Here is a 17,794-nt window from a genome sequence, read left to right as displayed (position 1 = left end):
TAGTGAGGCAAAATCTGGGGGTAGGATAATATTGTGGGGAGAGATTCTCTAGTGTCCAAGGCCTTTCCTGAATGCAAGACAATAAATGACCCTCTGAGCACTGGAATTAGATCCAGAAAGTGAGGTTATATCACTCTGAGATACAGCAGTTCTTCACTGCAATGGCTCTCTGAAAACTGGAAGCAGAGCAGTGGAATTAAAATAAATATTATAATGCATAGCAAGCCAAAGGGGGGAGATGAAGAGGGGAAAAAATAAGCCATAGCAATTCAATAACTGTCAGGCAGAATATAGAGAGGAGCATATGTTTTCTGAGTTTAAAGCTGATGGCTGAAATGGAAGACAAAAAGAAATCTTTAGAATTTTGTTAGTAGGCAATTCCCAAAGTCAAACTGAATAGAAAATTTTAATTCTGCCTTAAAAATTTTTGAAGCAAGTTGAGAACTAAAGAAAGTTGCAACAAATCCCAGACCTAGCTTAACTGCAGATGGGATCACTCAGTCTTCATATTGGCAATCTGGCCAAAGAAGAGTCACGTCCTTCTCTGGAGGATAAATATTATTTTCATCAAGTATCTGTTGTTCTTTCACATATAACCTCTGGCATACAATTTTAAGCCAAGAGAAAGCAAAGGAGTGGGAAAATATAGCCTTAAAAAGTAGTTAATACAAACACGATCAGAGATGACTCAGATGTAAAAATTGTCAGACAATGACTCTAAAATAACAGTCATAATTATGTTAACATGTATAGTTGGAAAGAAAAACATGAGCAAAGAGGTGATTCCAGCAGATCCATGAGAATTAATAAACTGAAAACACTTGAAATGGAGAGATAATCAGAAATCAAGAACTTATTTGGTGGCTAAAGAGCTGACATGACACAGAAGGAGAAAGTATCAGCAAATTTGAAGACAGGTCAATTGAAATTAACTAAAGAAATCAGGATCTCTAAAGGACAGATGAATTTCCACATTCACTAAAGAATTTTTCCCACTACTCAACATATGGATACAATCTAAATGACCATCACAGATGGATGCATAAAGTGTGATCTATCTATCTATCTATCTATCTATCTATCTATCTATCTATCTATCTTTCCAAGGATATATATATGATGCTCACATGTCCATTACACATCTCCTGTTTGGCTACAACACACACAATTTCAAAGTTCATAAAACTATTTCTGATAAAATCACTTGAGAGGTGTATGTGTATGTGTGTCTGTGTGTGCATGTGTGTTAAGTTCCTTACAAACCAGAGTGCTTCTGGAGAAATAGGACCTGCTTCAGAATGGAAAGAAAAACAAACAAATGGTGTGTGTGTATGTGTATTCATGTACACATATGAAAACATATGAAAGCAAACATGAAAACAGTTTTTTTTAAGATTTTATTTATTCATTCATGAGAGACAGAGAGAGAGAGAGAGACAGAGAGACAGAGAGACAGAGAGAGAGAGGCAGAGACACAGGCAGAGGGAGAAGCAGGCTCCATGCACGAAGCTCAACATGGGACTGGATCCTGGGACTCCAGGATCACGCCCTGGGGCCAACGGCAGGCACTAAACCACTGAGCCACCCGGGCCGCCCTGAAAATAGGTTTTAAAAAGAAACTGCCATTTGTGATAATGTTGATGAACCTGGAGGGCATTATGTTAAGTGAAGTAAGTAAATCACAGAAGAACAGATATTGCATAATTCCAGTTATATGAGGTAACAAAATATTCAAGCAGAATACAAGCAGAGAGTAGAACTGTTGCCAGGGTTAGAGGGAGGAGAAAATGGGGATTTACTGCTCAATGGATATAAAGTTTCAGTTATATAAGATGAATAAGTTCTGGAAATCTGCTGTACAACATCGTACCTATAGTTAACAATATCATATTGTACACTTAAAAAAATGTTAAATGGGTAGATCTCACGTTGTGTGTCTCTCCCACAAAGCAAGACAGAACAACAAAAAGTGAAAAAACAAACAAAAACATCTAAAGCAGAAAATGAGAATTATTTTCATATATATGATCCAATTGGGACAAAAAGTAATGGTTTAACATACATGAAATGGGAATCTCAAGTGAAGAGCAGAAAGAGAAGAGGTTACTGGCAATATCTGAAAACATAGTGCTTAAGAAATTTCCAAATTGAAATATACCAACTTAAATATCCGAGAAGCACGGTTACCTCAAGCAACATAAATACAAGAAAATTATACCCAGCAAAAGCTTAATGATGTTGAAAAAAATTCAAGATATAGAAAAAGTCTTCAAAGCAACAAGAGAGAAAAAAGAATGCTTACACAAAAGTGCTGATAATAAGAGTTGTAAGTGCATTACCCCGAGAAACAATGATGAAGAGAAGGCAATGGAATGACTCATTTAAAAATACTGGAGGGAAAAAGGAACTTTTGGCCTAGGATTGGTAGGTAAAAATATCTTTCATAAAAACATAAAGTAACAACATTTAAAGAAGATGCTAACATAGTACATTCCGAGCAAAGCTGTGTATTAAATGAAGATATTTTGGATGTGTGTGTATATATGTATGCATACACATATTTGCATATGTATATATACTTATTCATATATTCACGAATATGTATACACACTTCTGTAAACTTATGAATATATATGAATATATCTATATCTATCTATCTTCATACGTGTAATGCAAAGGATTCATATCCAAAACATATAAAGAATTCCAATGAATTACTAATAAAAAGGAAACAGAGACAAAAGTTTCGATTTGATAATTCACAAAAGAAGATACCTATGGTCAATAAGTACATCTAAATTTGTTCAATGCCATTAGTTATTAGGCCAAATTAAAGTAAAACCATAATAAAATGCTATTTCACATGTACTAGAAAGTTAAAATTCCAAAGACAGAGTATAATCAATTACCTGCATTTTTTTTTAAAGATTATTCATTTATTTGACAGGGGAGGGGGCAGAGGGAGAGAATCTTCAAGCAAACTCCCTGGTGAACGCAGAGCAGGGCTTGATCCCACAGCCCATGAGATCATGACCTGAGCCGAAACCAAGAGTCCAGTGTTTAATCAATTAAGTCACCCAGGTGCCCCAACTGACAGCATTTTTGATGTTTGATGACAGTTTTCAAGTCCCATTACCCCCTTTCTGGTCCATATCCCAGCATACTGACAAGAAAGCCTGGGTGATCCCTTTTGGGAAACCAGCTGGAGGTTCAAACCATGCAAGCTCTTGCCTACAGGAATCTGTTCTCCAACACCACTCCTAAAAACCATAAAACCTTAAACCATCCCTTTCTACTCTCTCAGGTCATTTTTATTTATTTTTTAAAGACTTCATTTATTTATTTATTTGAGACAGAGATAGTGAGAGAGAGCATGAGTAGGTAGGAGAGGGAGAAGCAGACTCCCCAGTGAACATGGAGCCCGACATGGGGCTTGATCCAGGACTTGAGATTATGGCCTGAAGGCAGACACTTAACTGACTGAGCCATCCAGGTGTCCCCCTCAAGTCATTTTTAGATCTACTTGGAAGCCTGCTTTGTCCTCCAGAAGATGGCTCATTATATCAGTAATAAACCTTTTTATATCTTTTGGTGTGTGTTATCATCATTCTTGACGTTGAACCAGTTTTGCACTGGAGGATTCCATCCTACATCTGTCCAACTACAATACAAACAATACCAAACGTCATCAAGCTTATAGCAAATGGACACCCATACATTTCTCTTGGGTGTGTAATATATGAGGAGCAAGAGAATTTCCCAAGAGGAATGAAAACAGATACCCCAAAAAGACTTATTCAAGAATTTTCATGGCAACCTTAACCCTAATACCTCCAAACTGCAAACAACCTGAATGTTCATTGACAGCATAATAGACAAATAGTGCTATATTCATGGAATTGAGTACGAATAAAAATAAGTACATAACTACTTGGATGAGAGCTCAAAAATATGTAGAGATCAAAACATCAAAAATACTATATAGAGAGCAAAACACCAGGCACAAAGGAATACATAAGGTACAGTTCCACTTATCTGAGCACCAAGAATAGGCAATGCTGAAAACAGAAGTTATTGACTCTTTTAGGAAGCAGGCAGCTGGAATTGTTGGAAAGGGGTCAAGGGAGTTTCTGGCATGGTGGAGGTGTTCTATATTGTGTTTCTTTGGGGGGTTGCTATGAGTATATAAAGTTACAAAACTTATTTATCTGAACACTTAAGATCTATACAGTTTGGTATATATAAATTATGCTTCAATTTTATTTATTTGAAAAATAGTCAAGTATACTATCCATTGGGATAATTAATATGATTTTTTAAAGATTTATTTATTTACATTTTTATTTACGAGTCAGAGAGAGAGCACGGGAACAGGGGGAAGAGCAGAGGGAGAGGGACAAGCAGACTCCAAGTTGCACGCAGAGCCCAATGCAGGGCTTGATCCCAAGGGATCCTGAGATTATGAGCTGAGTGGAAACTAAGAGTTGGATGCTTACTCGACTGAGCCACCCAGGTGCCGGGAATAACTAACATGTTAACTTTGCAAACAGGTGCTTCTTTATGCAGCACATGTATAGTTGCTTCAAGGGCACCTTAGTGCCTGGGACATAAAGCTGTGAAGGAGGGATCCCTGGGTGGCTCAGCAATTTAGCACCTGCCTTTGGCCCAGGGCGTGATCCTGGTGATCCAGGATCGAGTCCCACATCGGGCTCCCTGCATGGAGCCTGCTTCTCCCTCTGCCTGTGTCTGTGCGCCTCTCTCTGTCTCTGTGTGTCTCTTATGAATAAATAAATAAAATTTAAAAAAAGAGCTGTGAAGGAATTTAATATATAGACCTGTCTGCCATATGAAGAAACTGAGTCCAGAAATGCAAATAACCTCAGTTTATATGGCTACTTAATGGGGGGAGGCTGGAAAGAGAGAATTTTGCTCCTTTAACTTGAAATCTCATGAAAGCTTCTCTTATGGGAAGTGGACCATTGGATGCTTTCTACCCGTGTCTTTTTCTCAGTACAGCTCTGAAAGCTGATGGGTAAAGGGCATGGGTTCTGTCCATAGACATTTGCATTGCACGAAGAATTCTCAATGCAAGTGACATTGCCTGGGATTTATGATTTTAAAAACTAAAGACTTTCTGGAAGTATTTTCACTGACTAGCCAGCAAGCATGAGCACTGAAGTCTAATGGCATTTTAGAGTATGAGGTAATGATTTACATGACAAGTTCCTCAAGTGTTAAAAATGCTGGCAATTCACTTCCATGAAGCCACATGCATAGAGCTTCTCTCTTCTGCCATGGATTACTGATAAAATACTTTTAATTATATTATGCAATCATCCCAAAGAAAATAGATAGCTTTCAGCTGCTGAGCTTCCTTTCAATGACCTGATTAAAATGCATCAAGGGAGATAGGACCCAGATGTTCTTGTCATTAGCTGATAAGATATTGCTAGTAATCTTTACTGATTGCTGGAATTATAGGAAAAATGCAAATAACAGGAAAAGAACAATGTCTTAAATAGCAGAATATAAACAGTGTCTCCTGCGAGCTATATCTTTGGAGGATTTATCTTTCTTTACCTTTTAATGTTCATATGTATTTTCCCTGGGGTTTGACAGCTATGCCATACTATCTCTGTTTATTCACAGGAGAAAAAATTACAGCAGTGAGGCAGGCATGCTCTTTGAATTAAATTTATAAATAGTGTTGAATCGAGGCAAAATTGTGAGGTAAGATAACTTTACTTCTGATGCCTCACATGTTCATAGAATAATTATTTTTATTTTGAGTTTCTTAACAGAAATAAATTCTTACTCAAATTGGTATAATACCTATTATACTTGCCTCCAATCTCTGCTTGCTTCTATTATTGAAAACACCACCACATGATATTTGTAGGACATGCAAATCACCATACCTCCAGTCTGTCCAAACACCTGTAAGCCTACAGGATAAACTCATAGAATCATACAATTCTGGAAATTGGGAATGGGGAGATACTTAGTGATTCAATATGCTCGAAGTCAGCAACCTTATTCTGCAAAGATTCAGAAAATGAAGTTTCAGGCTTCATAGGCCATATAGTCTGTGTTGTCGTAGCATCCACAGACAATGCATAAATTTATGGGCCTGGCTGTGTTCCACTGAAACTTTACTCACAAAATCAGGAAGTAGGTCAGATTTGACCCATTGGCCATACCTCTGTGACACACTCACTATGGTCTGATACAGAGTTGAACTTTTAAGATCCTGGAAAATTTATTTTCTGTTCTCCAAAAATGAATGCCAAAGTCCCTAAACTGACAAAAACAAAAAACCAAAAAACAAACAACAACAACAACAACAACAAAAACCCTCACAAACTTGTCCATATGACTTAAAAACAGTCAAAGAGGCACTGCTCACATGTTAGGGCATGGCTTCCATTTAGTTTGTTAGTCATCAAACTCCTCACTCCTAACTGGGCAAAATACACATTCAAACACAATTATACACAAGGACCAAGTGTTCAACCTATTTTACAAAAGAAACTTGGAAGGATGCCCCAGACAACCTTACAATTTATGGATCCAATATTAGAATGCTTACTATACTCTTTGTTGACAAAATACAGTGTCCTTACATTAGGAAAGAAGGATTCGGGGTCAGCTGTATGATCACAGCAACCTGAGCTGGCTGTTTATCACATATAATAATGATTCTGTTTCATGCTCACTGTTGAGGATGACAGCACATTTTAAATAAAAACAGGAACAACAAAGACAACGTCAATATCAAGTCACCTACCTGGATGTTTCATGGTTACTTTCAAATCAACACAGGCAAACCATAATTTTTCTCTCCCCCAATTTTTTCCTCCAATGGGTTCCCCATTCATCTGGTATAAATGTATTTATTGAACAAGTATGTGGGGAAGGGAGGAAGGCATGAATTAAAATTAGAGGGCTGCTTGCATTGGTTTTTTATTTTATTTGAAGGAGAGGCAGTGTTCCTTGTGACATTCTAATTTTTTTTGCTAGTTTTTTTTTTTCCTCAATCAAAAGGAGACAAAATCACTTCAGAATTTTCATCAGTGAGAATGAGCATCATCAGTGTGGATAATTTACTGCTCTTGGCTCTGTGACACGAGCACAGTCCCCTGTGTCACAGAGAGCCCTGATCACAGAAGGGTGGGCTCCCTGTCAGAGATGACTTCATCAGGGATTAAGCCGCTATGAAAGATGTTTTCAAAGGTGATTCTATAATCCCCCGCTTCCTTCATACTCTTTTGCAATGTGATCTAGACTCTCCCTCCATCCAGAGATGAATTCTTCCCCTCCCCTGGAATCTGATTTGACCTTGTGACTTCCTTTGTCCAGGAGAGTGCAGCAGAGGGATGTTCTGTGGCTTCAGGGCCAAGCCTTAAGAGGCCTTGAAGCTTCCATTTTCACCCATTTGGAGCCCTGTGCCATCATGCATAGATGTCCCACTATCTCACTGGAAAGACCATGTGGACAGAGAGGTGCCTGGGTATTTTAGCCATCTCAGCTGGTGTGCCATGTGATGAAGGCCATCTTGGATCACCACTCCAGCTGATCTGCAGATGATTACAACAACAAGAGTGAGCTCGGGTGAAACCAGAAGAACAGCCCAGCTGAGCCCATTTCACACTGCAGAATCATGAGAAAACAAAGTTGTTATGCGGCAGACATAATGGATGTGGTTAATTCTCTGTGACTGGTCTGCCTGTGCATCAATAAAAGCATATTTGCAATTTCAAGGCACTAAGAAGATGATGAGTTGAGCCTCTGCTCAGCATCTTATTGAGCCGATGGTATGTACTTACCCAGCACTGATCATTCAGAGAGCTTTGTAGATACAGAAAAAGAAGTGAGCAATTACATTTTCTGGCATTTTATGATTTTCAAAGAAATTTCATGATCATTATCTAATTTCTATGAGACATGTACCAGTGAGATTCACAAGGAAGGTATCATGGCCCATATTAAATATTTGAGGGCCTGGAGGTTAATAACCATTTTCTCAATAGCACAGGTAAGAACTGGCATAGTTAAGATTTGAAGTCACATGTTCTAAGTTCAATCGCTTTGATCTTATTACTCTTCTCTAGGTATTAAGCTAGCTTTGCGTGGGAAACTAGGAGATGTATTTGTTTTTTTTTCTTTGTTTGTTTGTTTTTTTTTTATGTATCAGGCATTGATTCATTGATTGATTTTTTATTGAAGTTCAATTTGCCAACATATAGTATAACATCCAGTGCTCATCCCACTAAGTGCCCTCCTCAGTGCCCATCACCCACTTACCCCAACCCCCCACCTACCTCCCCTTCTGCAACCTTTTGTTCATTTCCCAGAGTTAGGAGTCTCTCATTGTTTGTCTCCCTCTCTATTTTTTCCCCCTCAGGAGATGTATTTGAAACAGTCTACCATGCAGTCTTTGCAGTTAATGTTCTATCACCACAAATGTTTGCCAGCGTCTAGGCTGAAAAAATGACAGATGGCATAGAGGTCTGTTTTCATTGATCTGTGGGTAAATTGAAGCATATAAAGTGATGAGCATAGTGCCTGTCATGTAGTAAGTTCCAAAAAAAGTAGTGATCATTATCTTTGCTATTATTCAATCTTTACTATAATTATATATATAACCTCCGCCATTCCCTCCAGTACACATACCACATCAGAAACACAGGGCCCGAGGAACTTAGTGTTCAATCTTCAGGAATGAAATCACATTTTGGTGCAAAAAATGCACATTATTTTGTATTTTTGGCATGCTAATATTTTCTTTTTCTTTTTTAAAATTTTTATTTATTTATTTATGATAGTCATAGTCACAGAGAGAGAGAGAGAGAGAGAGAGAGGCAGAGACACAGGCAGAGGGAGAAGCAGGCTCCATGCACCGGGAGCCCGACGTGGGATTCGATCCCGGGTCCCCAGGATCGCGCCCTGGGCCAAAGGCAGGCGCCAAACCACTGCGCCACCCAGGGATCCCGCATGCTAATATTTTCAAGTGAGTTTTGACTTTTACCCTTTCTGTAAATGGTATGTGAACCTCTTATAACTTGAATGCTCAAACATATGAGCAGAAATGGTTATTATACCAGGTTTAATTTTTAGCAAAAAGAAATTTTTTCACTTTCATATCTATTTTTCATTTTCTATTTCATATCTATTTTTTAAAAAGTATATAATAATCCTACATAAGAGGTTATAATGAGATTTACATAAGAAGCTTGGTTTAGGTTTTATTGCTAACTCTCTTGCATTTTAGGCTTTAAAATATTTTAGTGATTATTAGTGATTGAAGGTAGATGAGCTTCCATGCTTTTTTTCACTCAGTGATTGCCTGCACTGTTCACTCCTTATGCTTAGCCATATCTCTGCTATATGCCTGACTAAATAAGGCAGTGGTTGTATAACCAAATCCTCTCACTTGCACTCGTGCTCATTTTCCATCCAATATCTGAGTTCTTTTTCCTGTCACGTAAATCTTTCCATTCTTTTCATTATGGTTTGCTTTCTAAGATATCCTGGCCCTTCTTTTAGAATTGAAATCCCCTACAACTAGAACATTGAATGGCAGAGAGAGAGACAGGAGGAGGATCTGAGAGCTATTTTCAGATGAGTTTTATGATTTTCAATTTGGCCTGTACTTGGAATAGAGTTCAGGCAAACTGTGGGTGTGCTTGAGATAAGAAGTAGCATTCAGGTCCCTGTGGTCCTTTGCAAAGACAAGCTCTTTTGGGGGCTGACCTCACTTGGTCCTATTGTGGAAGGTTATTCTGACAATCCGCTTCCAGGTGAGAGGAGCTCAGAATGTGTTCTGAATATATTTTTAAAGACTCAGAGTCAAGAATTACTGAATTTCTACAGAGTCTTGTTCCTTTCTACCTGTAGGGTTTCTGCTGCAGGACAGATGTGCCTTGATGTAAACATCAGATCCCAAATGTGGAACCAAGTCTCAGAGGCCAAAGTTTCTTGATTAGATGTTTTAGTTGAGGGAAGATAAAAATACTTTTCTACAATGAAAGATATTTAAGGTCCACTCTGAGCATTTACTATAATGTATAATATTCTTTGAGGATGATATTCAAATAAATGTCATCGAATGTACTGGATAAAATTAGGCAGTTATGATCTAAGGTAGGAGAGTAGAGGCATTATTTAAGTCTGAACTCCCCAACTCAAGCTTCAATCAGTTCAAAAATCCTTAAAGTCAATAGACTGTGTAGGGATGGGAGAGAGACCCCCTTGGCATTTGGTACACTGGATACTAAATTCAATAGATAGCAGTGTGTGTGTGTGTGTGTGTGTGTGTGTGTGTGTGTGTGTGTGAGTGTGAGTGGTTGGGTGGGGAGGCAGAGGGAGAGGGAAAACAAGGCTACCCCCATGTGTATTACCGACTACAATCCACAGAATGAGCCTCTTTGGACCTTGAAGCCAAACCAACCTGGACTTGAATCTGACACTTCCCAGCTGTGTGACCCTGGGAAGGCTGCCTATCCGTCTCCAACTCAGTGTTCCCATCTGTACAAGAGGGTTAATGAGAGAATTTTGTTTATATGGTTGTTGTGGCCATGAAATGAGTTCATTTGTTTGAGAACCTAGTGCCTGCCACATAGTAAGCTCAATTTAGATGTAGAGCTATCTTTATAATCTAAATTACACAAGATATCTGAAAGAGTTAGCACTATGAAGACCTGTTTAATGCAGAGGGTCATTACCGAATTAAATACCTGATATTTCTCCCCATTTCTTTTGAATCTCCACCCAGTGTTTCTGTTTTGAGTCTGTTTCAGATCAATCCTCCATCAGGCAGCAAAAATCATTATGCTCTTTGGGAATACTCTAGATCATTGCTCTTCTTTCAGAAACCCTAAATCATGTTCCATTTACAACCACACCCAAACTGCTAAACATGACACTCAAAGCATCCCACAATCCCATCTCAACTTAGCCTGTGTTCCAGCTTCATCTCTTATACTGCATTACTCTGTACATCTCCTCCTGCATTGATGCTCCTGAAACAACTGTTCCTCTTTGCCCTCATGTGTCATTTATGGATGTTCGCATTACACTCTTTTTTTTCCTTTGGCTTAAAACTTTCTTCTCCTAATGTTTACTTGTGGAACATAAGTAATCTTTGAAGAGATAATAAAATTAAAATATAAAAACATGTTCCCTGTTGTTGTTCAAAAGTCTATATGAAGATATATGGAAAGCATATCTGCATTTATTTCTGACTTAATTCCAATATATCAATCTGGTAAGTATGGTGTTTACTGCATTGAGTGCCCAAAAGGGGACATGTCTTCCTTCACGTCAACTCACCATTAATTCAACAATTCCTCCACTTCTAAAGCTTCTCTCTTTCTCTCCATATCTCTATTTGATACCTACATCTATTCAATAATTCCTTCTTTGCATTTCTAAAAGAGATCCTTTCTTCTCCATTGCCAGGGTCGGGGCCTCATTGTTGTAATCCTGAGCTCTGACAACTCCCCCTGCATCCAGTCATTACCCTGTGCTTTTGACAGGTCTCAGGTTAAAGAAGGAAATTGTTAAAATGTTAATTCACTTTGCCTATCTGCTGAATATCCTATAGCAGCTTCACTATCAATAGAGTACAGTGCAAACCCCTTTAACAGGTGGAGCCAGTTCCATTTTAGGAGTCTCAGTTACATCTTTGATGCCAGGCATGCATGAAGAACTGTGATGGCTAGAAGGTGAACCCTGTAGCCACCTATTGGAAAAGGGGTTTCCGGAAAAGACCAGGAGCCTAAGCATGCAAGCATGACCCTGTCACATTGTTTCCCCTCTGGAGAGAGAGGGACAGATGAGGAAGGGATAATTCTGAATGCAGCCCCGGGTCTATATTCAGAATATCATCTCATCATTTCCCCTGGAAACACAACTCAGCTTGAAAGGAAGTAGCTGCAGTAAGATAATTGCGTATTTTAAAGGTTCTTAATTAGAAGGGAAAAAGTAATCTTACAGATATTAAGAGAACAAAGTAGCAGCATATATGAGAAACTTAGGTGCCTTGACTTTTATTCAGTGTCATTACAGCTTTCTCATCTTATGGACAAAACAAGACAAGAAGTGGGATGATAAATGTTACTTACAAGCCCATGACATGATTTAGGAGAAATGAAGAGGGTTCTTCTCTTTATATTTAGTCTAATGGAAAGATCTGAGATCTCCTTCTATGCCTTTGCTCTACTTTTAATGTGAGCAAGCTATTTCTCCTCAGAAGGCCTCCATCTCCTCATCTGTCAAAGAGTCTTAGAAGTTCGGATTATTTACACACTTTTTTTTTTTTTTTTTTTTTTTGTCCAAGGAAGAGCATGGATTCTGAGTAGAATTCCAGCTATATTTTTTTTCCAGGGGTTTTGAGTACATCATTCCACATTGATGCAACTGATGCAACATTCCTCTGTGGCTCAGTCAAAGCAAGGGTAACCCTGCACGGAGCCAGCACACGAAGGGATGCTCGCACAGGTATCTCTATCACAAAGCTCCTTCCTTATTCATCACATCTTAAAATGTAAGAATCTGCTTTCTTTCAGTCAAATCCCCATCACAAGAAAATACTGGGAGGTAACAAAGTTCTTGGCTTACACAGGATGTGACATGAAGTCTGTGAATCTACTAAGATTTAAGACAAATTGTGACCAATGATTTGGAGGGAAAGTGGGAGAGAGAGAGGAAAGGGAAAGAAATATATCCCCGTAACCCTAAGTGAATCCAGCTGAAATAGAGACAAAAGAGCTGTAGCATACAAAGATATATGATTAAAATAAGGGGATCACTAACTTAGATTTAATATTGATAACCATAATCCATTCAAATAAACAGATTTTGACTTACGATTTGTCTGATCATAGACCAAAGTCTCTTTACTTAGGATCTATGAACATTGTTCTTCACAGGAATTACTCTGTATAACTTGTTGTTTATTTATATCTGCGCTCTTGCCCTTGCTTTTTGCATTTTGTGAACTTCTTTTAGTGCTTGTGGAGGAAGGAAACAAGACCTATCTGAAAGGCAGTGGACCGAGTTATTTTGCCTGGGTAAGCAGAGCAGGAATATATCCTAGAATTGGTGAAAAGGGTATGCCATGGGATAAAAGGAAAGTGAACATGGAGCCAGCCTTCGGAAGTTGTGAGCTAAAAGCCACTTTTCCAAGGAATCTCCATCCTTCCTTCAGTTCTCATCTCTGAGCAAGTGTACATAGTAATTGCTCAATGAATATTACACTTTGCAACAACCACTAAAAAAAAAGTGATTTTATTCCTGCTTGTTAACTTGCCTATTCTCACTCCATACTTTAGCATTTTCCAGAATGTCATATAGTTGGAATCATACCACTGATACAGATTTCGTGTCCTCAACTTTAATTAAAAGCTAGATCCATGTAAAATTGACATTCAGGCATATACCATGGATGGCAGATGTGAAACTCCCCTCAAATCACTGCCCTAGGGGATTGCCAGAACCATTTTTTTTTAGTATTTTTTTTCAAAAGTTTATAATTCTAAGGACATGGAAATTTCCAAAGAGATATCTTAATATCCAGTTAGTAATAGTTACAGAATAATAAGGCCAGTAAAGTCTTAATAATTAGTTATTGGTTATCTCTCATGGTACGGGCACTATGGGAGTAGGCTAATACTTATCATTTGAAGTATTTAGAACAATTCTGCAAATAATTATCATTTTATAAATAATAAACTGTGGCGAATTGACAGTGATACTATTATTAAGGTCACTTTATAGTTGTTCATTCACATTAAGCATTTGGTAACGTCTGATGCCTAGACCTTGTTCTTTTTCATAATGTAAGCTTCATCTTTCTTCTTAACTCAAATCAGACCTTTTTTTTTTGTTTTATTTTTTTCTGGCCAATTATAACCTTGAATATGAAGGTCGCCAGTTGTCCTACAGGGGCTACTGAGAAAATATCTCTACATATTCTGCTCCTGTATTTATACAATAAATAATGTATATAACATGGTCTATATCAAACCTCATTTAAAAAGATGGAGTTCCCAACAATTTACCCAGCTGGTTACCATGGTTACCATGTAACCAGCTTGGGATCAATAACACTGTATGATTAACTACATGCTCCTACTTGAAGATTATCTTCTCTGTGCAGCTATACCACCATGCTGTTATGGTGTTGATGAAGGGGCTAGGAGCTATGTTTAATGTGCAAAGTAATAAAGGACAAAACCAGGGCTGTGGTTTCAAAAACAACTACTGATTTGGCAAATATAAATGAGGAAATCAAGGTATTTTCAAAAAACCATCTGGTTTACCGCTGTATCCAAGCATGGTGGAGCATGTTTCTGCAAAAATGACTGGTTGGGGAACCTGAGAGTCTGTTTAGAGGAAGCTCAGAAAATCTTCTAGAACTTATGAAGAGAGTATCCAAGTTTAAAGTTTATCTCAAGGACAGTACATTGAATTTTACAGAGAATGTATAATTTGGAAGCATTTTCTTATCTGTTTCTTAAAATTTTCCACTTCTCAGCCCCGAGGGGACTGTACTTAAATTCTGATAGTGTTGTGCTAAGGGAATAAGTAGAAGAAGATAAAAAAGCTAGAAAACTGTGAGTGCATCCTAGCACTTTCTGCAACAATTAGGAACCAACACCCTTGGCTAGACATGAGAACCCTTGCTATGGGCATCAGGAGCATAGGCACTGATATTACTGTTTATATCAACAGTGGTACTGATGTTTGGAACCAGCATGGTGGAGTTTGCCAGTTTCTTCTATTTCTGTTTGTGCTCAAAAGAAGAAGAAAATGGGTCATCAAAACAACTAGTTTAATGATGATGCAGGAGACACTTTTTTGTGACTCACATATATATTTAGGATAAAAATAACAATGATGGATGAGTGAACTGAATTTTCACAGAAAGTATGAGAGCCAAGTCAAAGGACTAATTACAGGCAAATCTGAAATAAATACCTGCAACATGTTTAGGAGGGATATTAGTAACATGTAGCATATTTTATTTTATTTTTTTATTTTATTGGAGTTCAATTTGCCAACATAGAGCTTAACACCCAGTGCTCATCCCGTCAAGTAACATATTTTAAAAAACACAGGATATAAATCAAATGTATCTTTTAATTTTTAAAAATATTTTGTTTATTTATTCATGAGAGACACAGAGAGAGGCAGAGAAAGAAGCAAGCTCCCTGTGGGGAGTCTGATGTGGGACTCGATCCCAGGGTGGCAGGAACATAACCTGAGCCAAAGACAGATGCTCAACCACTGAGCCACCCAGGCTCAAATGTATCTTTTTAAGTGTAGGTATTATTAGTAATATTGGCTTTCATTTTATTGTATATACAAAGAGAGATGAGCCCAAGATTTCAGTATCATCCTATGGTATTTACTGTTTGAACAGATTGAATTCATTTTGCAATAATTGTTTCACCTTAAAATATACAGAAAATTGATTAAGTATATATGTTAAGTGATACCAAGTGGAAGATTTTGGGTCTAGAACACTGACTATCACTAACTGGCTAAGCATAATTACTATGCCACTTTCCAGTTCATAAAATATTCTACATACATTTCACATTTTGGATTACGTGTTTTATTTCATTTTATAGAAAAAGAAATGGAGGTTCAACTGATTTTTTCCAAGTTTGAATGGCTAGTAACAAAGATTATTTTGGAGTTTGCAATCCTGCCTTCCAACTTCATAATCTTTGTTTACTGTATTACATTATGCAGGAGGTAGAATCTTGGATTAATCCTTTCTGTATCTGTTTTAATTTTTAATAATTGTGTAAGAACATAATGTAATAAAAAATTTGAGCCTGACAGTTATTAAGTATATGAAACTATGATCAAGTGTAGGAGCACTCATTATGTTCTTTTTAAGATCTTTATTTAAATTGTGCTCAAGGAGGGGGAGGGGCAGAGGGTGAGAACCTCAAGCAGACTTTGCACAGAGCATGGAGCCTGACACCCCGCTTGATCCCATGGCCCTGAGATCATGACCTGAGCTTAAATCAAGAGTCAGACACTTAACCAACTGAGGTACCAAGGTGTCCCTCTTATTATGTTCTTAAATTTGCCCATATGAGTTCTCTTACAGAGATTGGTCATAAGAAAACAAACCCAAAATAGCACCAAAACATTATTTTTATTAATATTTGAGTAGCAAATACCTAAATAAATATATTTAAATATATAAGGTAGATAGCTTGAACCCAAAGCAGAGACTCCAACTAATTTTATTCTAGAACTAAAAGAAGAGAGGATGTATAAAGAGGAATATCTCCTTGATATCAGAACAAGTCTGAGCATCTTGATGGGAATACAGCTAGACTTAGGGTCCTTCCCATGGAAGTCTGAAGGGGAATCAGTTCATGAGTGTTTATCTGGTTTTGGTGGGCTTGCTCTATAGAATAGGGTCATTATGTAGGATGACATATTTAGAATCCTGGGCTATTTGGTCTTAATCATGGAAGTTCAAAATCTTATATCTACGTATCTCACTCTTCTTTTCTGAGTAATCGACTTTACATATGGCTCTTACACATGAGAAGAATATTATTCTTGTCTGGATTCATGTAGAAAGCCTGAAGTTGGTCTTGGGATACCTGAGCTTTAAGGAGGAGACATTGAGTGATGAACTAGAGAGCTAGAGAGAATATGGGGAAAAAGAGAATGGGTTTTAGAAATAATTAGGGAGTAGATGCTTTAGGTGATGTGGACAAAGATAGAGAAGTACAGAGAAAGGCCCAGGATTCTGGCTTGGGTAACTCTGAATATGAGTGTTGTTTCCTGGGGTAAGGATGATGAGACAGGAAGAATTTGAAAACTGAGATTTTATGCCCCAATGAGATATCAGTGTGAATGTATTTGGAAATAAATTGTCTGAGGAATAAATGATAGAAGTGAAGTGAACAGGTAAAATTTTGAGGCAGATCGTAGTTGTACTTATGGAACTTACTGGAATTGTCTAGTAAAACAGTACAGAATAAAGGAAGGTAACCTAGGGCAAATATCTGAGAAGTTCCAATGTTTAAAGTCAAGTGCTGAGCATGAAAATGACAAAAAGAGTGAGGAAGAATGGCCAATGGCATGAGGAATAAAACAATATCCAGTGACTTGACTGGTAAGGCAGGATGGCTTTAGAGAGGATGGCCACCCAGGGTTGGGACTTAGTGGTGGCAGCAGCCTATCCATCCCACTGCAACAGCAAGAAAAAGCTAGAAAACTTTAAGAAATCATGGTTTTAAGACTTCACAGAACTGTGGAAACAACATGGACTAGATATATTGTAGTTCAGAGGTACGTGAGGCTCACAGGCCAGCTGCCTCCTTTCCTAGGAGTATTTGCTGTCCTGGGTGTGGACTGAGAAGGAGTGTGTCCCATGTCCAGTGACTCATCCAGGGAAGGTGATCCCAAGAACCTTCAGCTGTCAACTGAGATCAACGTGACAGATTAGGAACTGAAGATCCCTGAAGGTACTCCTGAAGACTTGCTGAGTTCTGAGGCTGTGCTTGAGACTTGAGAAGGGGTGTCAAGGGGTACTGGCTAACAGCTTTAAAAAGCCAGAGTAAATCTCCTACAGTCCTGAGATTCTTTTTTTTTTTTTAAGATTATTTATTTATTTATTCATAAGAGACCCACAGAGAGAGGCAGAGACACAGGCAAAGGGAGAAGCAGGCTCCCTGTGGGGAGCCCCATACAGGACTCAATCCCAGGACCCTGGGATCATGACCTGAGCCAAAGGCAGATGCTCAACTGCTGA

At 38.1% G+C, this 17,794-nt stretch overlaps 1 long non-coding RNA gene across 6 annotated transcripts in view; it reads left to right on the top strand.

Moving 5' to 3' along the window:
• The first annotated feature begins 7,239 nt into the window (after positions 1 to 7,239).
• LOC140600752 (uncharacterized) overlaps positions 7,240 to 17,794 on the top strand; it is a 66,493-nt gene continuing 55,938 nt past the window's right edge. For all 6 annotated transcript variants that reach the window (XR_012003923.1, XR_012003924.1, XR_012003922.1 and 3 more), the window contains exon 1: positions 7,240 to 7,814. This is a non-coding gene — a long non-coding RNA (uncharacterized lncRNA). The remainder of the gene's footprint in view (positions 7,815 to 17,794) is intronic.

This window comes from Canis lupus, chromosome 12 (assembly GCF_048164855.1).
Source record: "Canis lupus baileyi chromosome 12, mCanLup2.hap1, whole genome shotgun sequence".
In the NCBI taxonomy this organism is placed as follows: Eukaryota; Metazoa; Chordata; class Mammalia; order Carnivora; family Canidae; genus Canis; species Canis lupus.
The sequence above is the reverse complement of the archived record's forward strand: the minus strand, read 5'-3'. Positions and strand labels throughout refer to the sequence as shown.